The 12,449-nt window shown below is 38.5% G+C and overlaps 1 protein-coding gene across 50 annotated transcripts in view; it reads right to left on the minus strand.

The window, feature by feature from the left end:
• Window positions 1–10,255, minus strand: part of Ptprd (protein tyrosine phosphatase receptor type D) — a 2,343,620-nt gene extending 2,333,365 nt beyond the window's left edge. For 24 of the 50 annotated variants that reach the window (XM_045148550.1, XM_045148541.1, XM_045148532.1 and 21 more), the window contains exon 1: window positions 9,905–10,254. The gene's annotated coding sequence lies outside the window, so the exon portion shown is untranslated. Of the gene's footprint in view, window positions 1–9,904 lie in introns of all 50 variants that reach the window. The other 26 variants (XM_045148576.1, XM_045148575.1, XM_045148589.1 and 23 more) reach the window with 4 other exon arrangements.
• Between the last annotated feature and the right edge of the window lie 2,194 nt (window positions 10,256–12,449).

Consider the following 12,449-nt stretch of genomic DNA (forward strand, 5'->3'; position numbering starts at 1 on the left):
ATGCAGAAACATTTATCTTACCCATAACTGTGGGCTAACTCCACAATGCACGACCCATATACCTCAACAAGGAGGGGCCAATGGGGTGGGGGTAGGTCACGGATGAGCCTAATAATGGTACCAAACTGACTGTATTTGCTGAATACAAAACTAATTAATAAAAAAAAGAAAAAAAAATTGAAAAAAAAAAACTCTCAATGCTAATGAATGGATACAACAAACATGGCAATAAAATGGGTACTTCACTCAAAAAAAAAACCACTTACAAAAATAAAATAAATAAATAAAAATTAAATATTTAAAGATAAAAATATCATTTAAAATAGAGATTGCATATACCAGAAAAATCAATAAAGCTGAATCTTTCTAACATCTATCTGAGTATTTCTATAGTACACATGGTAAGTTGGGACTACGCAGTTAAGATGGCTCCAGAGTCATCTCTGTGTTTTAGGGGAAACTAAATATTGTAGTTACTTTTTTCATAAATGGTAATGGATTAAATAAGAAAGGTATATTATATCATAACATGACAGAGGAGGTTTAAGGGAAGTCTACAATACAAAAAAAGGCATAATCTATTTTTAAAATCTCATAAGAATACCCCTTTGTATTTTCAAATACAAAACAATTCTTTGTGTTATTGAAATATCAAGTCCCGTAGAAGGAAAAAGAAAATGGGCAAGTGGGCTGGAGAGGTGGCTTAACGGTTAAGCACTTGCCTGTGAAGCCTAAGGACCCCAGTTTGAGGCTCGATTTCCCCAGTACCCATGTTAGCCAGATGCACAAGGGAGCACATGTGTCTGGAGTTCGTTTGCAGTGGCTGGAGGCCCTGGTGGGCCCATTCTCTCTCTCTCTCTCTGCCTCTTTCTCTCTGTCTGTCACTCTCAAATAAATAAATAAAAATAAACAAAAATAATTAAAAAAAAAAAAAGAAAATGGGCAAAGTAAAAACAGAAATAGGAAGAGATAGCCTATTGAACGATGCTGAAAAGAAGATAACTCTAATAGGAATCATACACTCCACTGACCTTGTCTCATAGACCAATTCAGCTCCAGGTTTAGACAAGTTTTCTTCTTAAGGCATTACGGGATAGCTCTGAAAATTTTTTAAGAGTTGAATATATTGGGAGCTGGCAGAATAGCTCAGTAGTTAAAGGTGCTGGCTTACAAAACCTGCCTATCTGAGTTGAACTGTCCAGATAGGCCAAATACAAAAACTGTCACAAACATCTTGTGTTCTTTTTTAGTAGCAAGTGACCACACACACACACACACACACACACACACACACACACACAAATATACAAAACAAGTGAACTACATTTATAATTCAGCTAGAAGATCTCTCAAGCAGCTCTGATGTCTACTTTGAAAGTATCAGTACACATGACTACATATGTGATTTTCATAAAACATCAACATGTGACCAATGCAGCAGGAGAGCACCATAAAACAGGCAGTACTTAAGCCCCAGAAATCTTTAAAAGGAAGAAATACTTTCCTGTGGACCAGAAAAAAATGAAAGATTGAAGCACTAAATCCAAGTTTTCTCATTAAGCAATTCTATTGCCAAAAAGCCATTTTTTTTTTCAACCACAGAGATATGGAAAAATGAGTCTGAGCTACTTCTTGCAGAGGCTTTTCCTAGAAGAAAATAAGGAGACCACACACACACATTTACATATCCATTCATGGAAGCTACTAGGCTTTCTCTCATACTTGCATTTAAAGGAATGGGACCTTGGAATACAAACCACAAATAAGAAGTAATTGAAAACTAGTTGAGTACTTCATGTGGCACAATGGGAATGTAGCACATTTGATGATAAAATAATTACCTATTTTGTGGATGAACATTGTTCAGTTTCGAAGCATAAAATTTTAAAGTTTTTTTTTTTTTCTTAAATGAGAGTTCAGAAATATTCCATGTGTGCACTACTTCCAGAAGTACCTGCTGACTTTACCCAATGGTAACATTGTCAGTGCACTTTTCTTAAGAACTTTATGAGGACAATAAATAGGGAATCTTAAAAAATGGAGAGACCTGGTTGGAATCTGGAGGAGAGACAAAACTATTATTTCAAGAGAAGTCAAGAAAATAACATTAATTATAGAGATAGCTAGCAATCTTACTTTGTTTCAAAAAAAAAATGTACACTTTTCCTCTTCCTTCCTTTTGGCTATTTTTAAAACAAGATATTATAAAGCCTCTTATAAAAATATACCTCATGCCAACATGTACAGCTTTCTCATTTGTCTATCTCTATCCTCTGCTGAGAAAGCCAAAATAGTTCTACTGTGATGCCTTTGTTATAGCTGAAACATAATCATGAGTCTCAACCAGAAGTTATTCTTTACAATTTGGAAATGCAAGCGATTCATAAGATCTTTAACCACTACCTTAGATGGGATATGTATCAGTACTTTTGATACTATGCCAAGTGCAGAATCCAGGGAATGTTCACTATACCTCACTTCCACTCTTGAATTCTAGAGTGTGTGGCACACATGAAAGAATTGGCACTGAAGCAATCCAGTTTTGAAGAAGAAGAGTGCCAATAAATTCCAGGGAAATACAGCAAGGCCTGTGTCTGCCAACTATGCACAGATTCTACCCAGCCTAGAGAAGAGATTCTCTAACTCAGAGTGACAGTGAATGAAGCTGGGGGACAATGGTAAAGGAGAGTATATACCTGGAATTAATTCTTTTATCCAACAGAAAAAGAAAAGACTCTTTAAAGAGATTCTCTTTTCTCTATGATATAATTTTTTTTCTTGATAATATACATATAGTTCATTAACCCATTGGCAGTCAAGACATGAAGACTCATACAGTTAACATATGCATGTTTGACTAAGCAATCCTTGGCATACAGGAGATTCACAATAAGCACTTGAGAACCATTTTACAACTTATGTTGTGATGTGCTTTGCATTGTGTAGTCCTTACTGGTTATGGTGATTCAATACCACTATATAAGTAGAGTTAGAGGGAAGTGAAAATTCGAGTACTAGTGCACATTATATCTGTGAAACTTGAGTAATTGATCTGTCTCAAATTGTGTTGCAAAAGTAAAAATACTTTTAGGGATTACAAAGGGACAAAGTGTCCTGTGTGACTTTAGATAGATACTTGGCAGCAACGGCAGAAACTGAAAACATGACACAGTGAAGGCATGAGAGCAACTCCAAGGCTAATCTGATCACCACTGGCCTCAAGATAAAAAACAATAATAATAATAAAATCTGATTTAGAAGCTATTTGTGAGAAAATAAAGATAATATCATTAGCTATATGCTGAGATTAACAGTCTTGCCTCACTCTACATCTTTCTGCAACCTATGCATCTTGGCAGAATTTATGATCTTGCACATGAAGAATATAGGTTGCAGTTTTAGGACAGTACCTAAAGGAAGCTAATTTGCATGAGGTTAAGCCCCTTCCTAAATAAAATTAATAGTATTGGAGAAGTGGCCTAAGTGACTTTGGGTCCTGAATTGGGGAATACTCCATCATTCTTGATTTCAGTGTTGTTTGCAATTTTTCTTTGGTTTTCTATTCTAAATTAACCTTTCCTAGAATTGGAGATAGAATATGAAATATACATTCCTTTCTTGTAGCTGAAGGAAGCATGTTATAAGCTTATGCTAAAAATGACCCAGGATCATCTAACAAACCAAGAGAATAGGATTGCTTGTCTGATGCAAATCTGCAGATACATGGCAGTATTTAGTAATAATAACATAGAGCATCTGTGTAAGACACATACCTGGCTCTGCTATCTGCTTGTGTAACTGTTAGGCATCTCCTGTTGAAATACTAATTACATTAGTCAAATATACACTTGAAAACTTTTTAAATGCTATAATTCCCAATGGGTCCACACAATAAACATATTTGAACATTTGTGCAAGTTGCTTACTTAGATATTGATCAGCCTAAGAAAATAGTTATTTCAAAAATTCACTAATTTAATGTTTTAAAAAATGGTATACTGCTTCCTAATACACATACAATAAAGCTTACAGTGTATTCCAGTTAAAATTATATGTATTTAATTTCAGTCATTTAAGCTCAATTATAAATATGTTCAATTCCTTTCTTAGAATTTAATATAAGTACATATTAGAATATAGAGATGAAATTTTTCACTCTCTAATTATTTGAACTTTAAAATTTTCATTTATAATATGTTCTTCACAAAACATAAAAACTTCTAAGAATCAAGGCTTTGGTAACACAGTATATTAATAATCTTTGATTTATAAATTAACAAAAAGAAACAGTCTTATATATCACAAGTGAAATTAAATTAGCTTTTGTTTTTCAAGGTAGATTCTCATTCTAGCCCGGGCTGACCTGGAACTCACTCTGTAGTCCCAGGCTGGCCTCAAACTCATAGCAATCCTCCTACTTCTGCTTCCCAAGTGCTAGGAAAAAAGCATATATCACCACACCTGGCCTCTTAAGTTAGGTTTTCACTGTATGATTATTGTATATTAACCCATAATTTTTTTTTGGAGGGGGGGTTGAGGTAGGGTCTTAGGCTGACCTAGATGTCACTATGTAGTCTCAGGTTGGCCTTAAACCCTTGGCGATTCTCCTACCTCTGCTTCCTGAGTGCTGGGATTAAAGGCATGTGCCACCATCCCTGGCTGAACCTATAATTTTTTGAGCATACTGTTTTAACCAAATTTGATATATGCTGAATAGATGTGCTGAGATACACACATGCATTTTCCTGTACACATCAAATACACACAATAAAAATCAAAGTTCCTACATTATGCACATTAACAAAATGGCATGATCTTTTAGGTGTGAGGAATTAGAACATACAATTCATAGTGTTTTAGTTATGTTCATATTAATGGGACAAAACACTGACCATAATCAGAAGGTGGGAGTAAAGAGTATTTTGGCTTATAGTCTCCGGTGTAAGCTCTTGATGACAAGGAAGGGATATAGAGACCGGCTAGCCCTCACCTCTTGTCCAGGAGCTGGCAGGAAACAGCAAGAAGTGAGTTGACTATGCCAAGGGGATAGCTGGACTGTAAAACTCTAAAGCCCACCCCAGCAACACATCTTCTCCAGCAAAGCTTCATCCCCTATGTTGCCTCAGCATTTAAAAAAAAAAAAAGCATTTAAAACACATGAGGATATGCGGAACATTCTACACTCAAAGTACCACACATAGAAACGTAAGTGTATTTGTTGCCTTAAACTTTCATATCATGGAAAGGTAACATTTGGCCTTACTGATTTTTTTCCAAAAGGAGTAAAATACTTCAAATTTTATCAGTTATATCATAAAAGTCAAATTGAGGAAAAACTTCCTGGTTATAAGAAAAAAATTAAAATGAACATTATATATGAAATATATTTGTATATGCATATATATATATATATTCATTTTCTGTGATTAGAACTAATGTACTTGTAATGTCTATTTAGAGAAGACACATCATGAATGAGTTGCTATGTCGATAATATACTAACAAAAGTAGTAAATATGCATTATGTATGGACTTGAAAGTATACCACTCTAAACAAAAAGGAAACATCTCTATATAGGAAATTTGTCTTATCTTTATGTCCTTTTAATTCCTCAGCTTCCTTTGTAAAATGTAAGCAACGGTACAGATTTTTGTTCTTCTAGATTTGAAACCCTATATAGCATGAGCAAAAGAAAAAGAAAGAATTTACTTATATTTTGCTTATTTATCTAAGGGTAATATTGCAAAATAGCATATGTGTAGAAGAGAAGAATATAGCAGACCAAGTCAACCAACCATTTAATTTTATCTTATGTTCTCATACCCTTCTGTTACTTAGTTGAGTAACAAAGTACAAAAAACACATGCCCACACCAAACCTCTATGTGGAAGGAATGAAGGGCTCTTTCAAGAAAGATGTCTACTTCCTTCTTCCCATAAACTCTATCCTCCTACTTGAAAGCCACTCCATAGAAACATTTGCCTTTGTGACCACAGTGTACATGTACTTCCTGCATGGCTTCAGGGCCATAACCTGAGTCTCTTCTTTCAAACTCAATGTTTGCCTGTATTCCTTCGTGTATTCTCATACTGCTAAAATGTCATGTGACATTTGACAATTTTTAGGATTAATTACACTAATTATATTAGCTTATTTAATACGATTTGGGAATTTGAGGGTTCTAAAAATTTCTAGGTCTACATGTTTATTTGACAGAGAAAAGAACTTAGTTACAGAGTCTAGGCTTTCTCTTATGGGTATGGGAGACAGCCATCAGGGAAAAAAATGCAAAACCATTCTTTCTACACTCAGACAAATATTCACGTTGTATTTACTATATTTATTTTTTCTGATACTTCAGTCATTTATCTTCATTCAGTACACCTGAAAAGAGTTTGAACAGTAGGTGGCTATAAGTAGAGTTAACTTCTATGCTGGGTGGGTTATAAGTTAAAAGTTAATCTTTACTGATGCTAAATTTCTTTTGAGAGGCCTAATCAAATCCCAGTGAACTGAAAGTAAATGTAAAGCAACTGACCTTAAATATATATAGCAGATAAATTTAAATGGCATTCAACTGGATACAAAATCCTACTCATCTAATCTTCATTTTTAAACTGTTATAATTGAATACACTTACTATATTATATTCATAGTTAAAGTTTAATAAATGCAGAGTAGGTGTAATATCTAGTAATTCTGTAATATCTAAAAAGATATTGCAGAAGTTAAAGTACATGTTCAGAAGAGAAGAATATTTTTACAAATTTACTGGTTATATTCAGAGATAGAAGAAAGATATAGATAGATGCTGGTAGATAGACGGTAGGTAGGTAGGTAGATAGATAGATAGATAGATAGATAGATAGATAGATAGATAGATAGATGATAGGTAGCTATACATTGATTTTAATTATCTAGTTTTCCAATTTTCAGATCTAAACAAAGACATAATTAAGATAATTTTAAATGTGTAAAATACACCTCAGGTTACCTGTGCTCATGTTTCCCTATATAATCTTTCTAAATACCATGCTCCGTTACCCTACATAATTTGTCCATTCACCATGCTCTATCATCATCCAACTCTAAAAGTGTAGAGATAGCAGAAGTTACAATAAAGACACTTCTCTAACCATGAAACCTTTTGCACCAATTGTAACAATAATCATACCATTTTATGTCCTTAATGGCTACCTAACAATACTTCAGTTTTGCAGTGCACTTGGAATATCAAACAAACAATATCATTTGCACTTGCACACTCTGCAGCTCCATATGTTTGGGCACATACACCCTATCAGTAATACAAAGTAAAACTGTACTGCCATCACATTGAGAGAAGACAAGATACTTTTATCAATAGTTCAAACTTACAATATTACATCTAATTGATATTGCTTTCCTTTCTAAGTTAAGTGTATGAAATCCATGGCTCCATAAACTATAGATGCTATAGTTTAAAACAATCATCTTTATATTGCTAATGTTATAGAAATACAATTGTAAATTCCATGGGAAATTTAAGGAGAAAGTATGTTTGCCTTCACCAAGTGCAACTGTAAGCAAATGCAGGTACACAGCACTTTATTAGTAAGAACTCCTTTAGTAAGCACACGTTAGAGGAATTAATCATTCATTCCCTGCAGACTGCTTATGTATTTCATCGGGCCATTATCTGATCTGAATAACAAGAACAATTGCATAATAAAACACGCTACTGCTGACACCAGCAACTTTCTTCTTTCAACTTTAAAGTTGCAACTCCTTCTCATAACACAAAAAGCTGGTGGGGGAAAAAGCAGACAATTAAATCACCACATCTAGGTTTGGCTTTTCTCTGTCATTATATAGACAGTGATCTCATATCTCTGTTGGCTGTGCTAGAAACAGCTTTATTTTAGACTCTTTTTCCTGAACATTATGATACAATTACAGTAGGGACAGATGTATGTCAGATTAATTCAATATTAATTATACATCTTTTCTTTCAGAAATTCAAACAGAATGAAAACCCCTTCTTGTATTGTTCCCTTGTGGAGTAAAATATGTGTAATAGCATGTTTGAGCTACTCTTAAATGTGGCTACATGTGTACCATCTACAGTCTTATTTTCAATAGTTTCTTTTTTTGTCAAACATTAGATATCCTCTTAGAAATCACAAATGAGTAGAGGTCATGTGCTATAATCCAAATTAGGTCAACAAATGGCTTCATTTTAAATAATTGCAATTTATTTTTCAACCATTAGTAGAAGTGGTAATTAAGAGCTATAAATAAGCTTGAAAATCATTTAGATAAGAAATAAAGTAATATTCAAGAGACAATGACCTGTCTTTCCAAGAGAATTCCACCTAGGATAACTTCTTGTCAATGAGTTCATCACCTCTCCTATTATTCTTTCTCATCACTCTAAGAACTTATGTCAGAACAGCTTGCAACATTTTTTACCATTTTGCAGAGTTTACTCTTATAATTTTTAACATCAATGTTCAATGAGTATGTCTATCTTTACATACCTGAGTTAATATAGAGATAAAATTCAGAATCCAGTATCAATTAAAAATGGCAAAGCCACGTCTAGTAATTTTTTTTGAACACAAATTCTCTGTGAGTTAAATAGCTTTTTTTTCTTTTCTTTTGCATGGGATTTTATTGAAAAGTATATATATTTCATGTGGATAAAAGAAATAAAAGTTAAAAATAAGAGAGATAAAGTTGTTTTTAATAAGTAGTCAAAAATCTGTTAAGTGCTATTGTGGCAAAGAACTTTGTGTCAAAATTGGTCTAGTTTCATCATTTCATCAAACCTACATCTCCTACTGTACCTACTGTACATGTAACAATGAGAGAAGAATTGGGTTCAGCATCCATTTGGCAGTAATAAAGAGGGAAAACGCTGAAATGTTATTGATTCCCTCCCTGTTGTGCAAAATAAACTGACTCAACTATATTTTCCCTGACAAAACACAAAAGGTTTTATTTAGATATTTCCAAAATATTGGAGATGTTGCACTGTGTCTCTTTTTCTTTCTTTTCTCTCTTTCTCTCTCTCTTAAGGTAGCATTAACCCTTTCATGGACAGAGGTAATGTCCTGCTTGTTTTAACTGAATTCCTACAGCTATCAACCTGAGATTTAGCCCCAAGAAGAGTGTCACCTGAGAAAGTTTTTGATGCAAAGATGGCCAGACTTAGGTGACACCTTAAGCTTGTCACTGAGTGTTGAGTTCCTGTCACAGTTGAAAACCTGCCACGTCAAATGCAAGCCTGAGCTTCTACTCTTCCCAAAGCAGCTTGCACAGTTCCTCTCCAAACTGGCTTCATCCAAATCTCCACCTGGGCTAGTTCCAAGATCTCCTCCACACATTATCTGCTTATAGGCATGAAGTAATCCTAAGTGGATTTCCATCTCGTATTGCAAACCATCTTTATTAACTTTCCCTTGACCCATTTTTTTTTTTTTTTCCTTTTGGTCAGTGCAACTTAGAACTCGGGATGAAATCACGAATCCACTGAAGTCAGAGAGGGAGGGAGAGAGAGAGAGACAGAAAGAAGTTGGTGGCTATGGACTCGAGGTAGCCAAAGTAAGGGTGGTAAGCCTCAGCCTTTTTGTAGGTAATGGTCCTGAAATCTTAGAGCCAGCCAATACATCCACAGGCCAGGCTTCCAACAGCCCGGGAACAATAAGCATTTGACAAGCACACTCCCAGGAAGGCTGCACAGACAGTAACCTCCACAAAGAACCCCACAAAAATAAATAAATAAATAAATAAAATCCTCAGGAAGCCACCTCTAAGGTAGTAATTACTGAAGTTATATAAGTCAAGTTCTTCCCTGGTTTAACGAATTGGGGAGGAAGCCTCACTTCAGAGAGCAGAAACAGAGAAACACAGTTTACTTACTAACACGGCCGCTCCATTCTCTTTGGTAAGAAACCTCGAGGAGTCTTCTCTTTCCTTTCCTACCAGTCCAATGGAGAACTGTCTGTCTTTCTATTCCACAAGGGTCCGGGAGAACTGTGGAAAGGGACGACAGCACACGCCTGTCAGGGTTTGGCTTGGGTGGGCTGCATCCTACGGTTGGGATGCTCTCAAAAGTGGGATCTTCTTTATCCGTAGGGAGGTGAGGAGGCGGAGGAAAAAGGGCGCTCGGAGCCTGCAGGAGTCCTGCCTAGGCTTCTGGAGGCAAAGTACCTGCCGGCCGGGAGGGCGGGCTGGCGACCGAGCCGGCAGCGAGCGGCGGAGGGAGGCGGCTGGGCGGAGCGCGGGCGGGGGCGTCAGGGCGCGGCGGGGCGCGGAGCCGAGCCGGTGAGCATCTCCGGAGCGCGGGGCTGGCGCGCGCTCGCTCGCTCGCTCGCTCGCTGGCTCTCGGGCTGGCTCGCGGCGCCGCGCGGCACTGCACGGCGTGCAGCCTCCACCGCGCTCCAGCTGCAGCCGGGCGCCGCGCACTCACCTGCATTTCCTTAACGAGCCACTTGATGGCTGCCAGCGGCGCGGGCAGACCGGCGGGGAGCCGAGGCCGCGAGCGCCGGCGGGCCGGGAGGAGGGGAAGGCAGCCTCGGCTGGTCCGAGCGGGCCTTGCGCGAGGCCGACGGACCCCGGGGTCCTGGCGGCTTTCCCGGGCTCCGGGTCCTCGGCAGGCCAGCCGGCGGGGGGGACGTGTCATGCACCCACTCTTCCCGGCCGCAGAGCCTCGGAGCGTGGAGCGTGTGTCAGGTGTGGATGCAGGGGACTCTTCAGGGTCCGGTCCTCTGCGTTATTTCATGATGGGAGGCTGGTCCTAAGGGCTGTGGGGAGGAGAACTCTCAAAGGTAAGGGACAGGAGTGGAGGGCAACACAATAGATGCTTCCCGGGAGGGGGTTCCAGCGAGGTGTCGGAGGTGATGTGCTTCGGTGGAACTGGGTGTAGTTCGCACTTGGGAGATTGGCAGTTTGGCGGGGCAGAAAGGTGAGGGAGGCATGGCTCAGCCGAGGTACTGTGATATTGAGCAGGGCAAGTCCTGTGGAAGAGAAGAGTAGCTGGGCAGCAGCCTTCATACCGAGGAGAACGATGCTCTTAGGTTTATGCCGGAAGTACAGCCCCACCGCTTTGATAAGCCAATTCCAAATGCTCTGGGCTGCGATAGAGGTAGACTTCATTCAGACTTGGAGCCCTGTGAGAGAGGAACTTAAACCCCAATAGATCTAGAAGGGGAGACTAGACATGCAAGGAATTGGGGCAGGACTGGACAAATGCAGGCACCAGGCAGCTTCCTCGCTCTATGTCTCATCAGAACATAGGAAACAAATGCAGGGGTGCCACTCCGATGGTACTTAAAAGAGGTGTAAACGCCAAACTAATTATTTTGTTGATAAAAGTGCAACAGAGAGCATCCCAACTACACCCTGATCTAAGGTGTTGTAAGCAGAATGGAAGGAAACAGAAAACAGTGATCTAACCACATTCCTTATATGTCCATGGCCTCATAGCAGAAATGTCACTTTCACCCAAAGAGATATAATCTTAATTAATGTATGTGGCCTTTTCCCCCAGGGTTGTCCCACATTTTTTTTTTTCATGCTTGCTTTTCATTCCCACATTTCCTGTGCTGTTCACAAATATCTCTTCTTCTAGCCCATATCCTCTGCCAGGCTCCCTTTCATTCTCCCTAAAGCCACTGACCTCACCCATGCAAGAAGGACCCCATGTACACAGTCAGATCACTAAAGATTGCTGTGGGGGCTGATAACATGAAAAACCAAAGGGTACACTATGCATAAGCATGTGTGCATTGGCACATACTTTTTTGTTTCTTTTTTTGGTAATCATACCAAGCACTTGTCCTTCTTATGTGGTGTCTGCCCGAGATGATGACTAACTCCTCCTCATCATCTTCCCTCTCTCCCTTTCCTCCCCCTTCTCCCTCTCTGCCCAAATACACACTGCTCACTCCTGTCTCAGTTCCTTCCTGTTAGTGTTCAATAATGGTTTGACATGAACTTTCTGCTAGGCAGCCTCTGACTACCAACAGGGAGTTGGAGCTGATTGGTAGGAGGGATACTGAGACTCAAGGATGCTGCTCTGTTTCCTGTCATCACTCACTCATTACATACACTACTGTACTTAATGCCAAGTGGCAGCAGAAATGATTTCCTCTCTTTGCTATCCATAATAATATATTTATCCTTACCCTGAAAACACATACAATTAATAATGGAAATAATGCATCTTGGATCCATGGGGAGAGCCAATGGATGCTGATGTGATGGTGTTGGTCACCTTCCTTTTGTTGCTGCACAAGCAATGAGGCCACTCTCCCCTTTATGCTGCTGCTTCTGTTGGGTTAAGCAAGACACTTGGCCCTTTTACTGTGTTCTCTTTTTGTTCCTTCCCTTGACAATAGTTTGTGTGTTTTAAATAAAGATTTCATTCTGCCAACCCGCAGGAAGCTTTTAACAAGATGCAGCT

This window comes from Jaculus jaculus, chromosome 1, assembly GCF_020740685.1.
Source record: "Jaculus jaculus isolate mJacJac1 chromosome 1, mJacJac1.mat.Y.cur, whole genome shotgun sequence".
NCBI classification, from domain to species: domain Eukaryota; kingdom Metazoa; phylum Chordata; class Mammalia; order Rodentia; family Dipodidae; genus Jaculus; species Jaculus jaculus.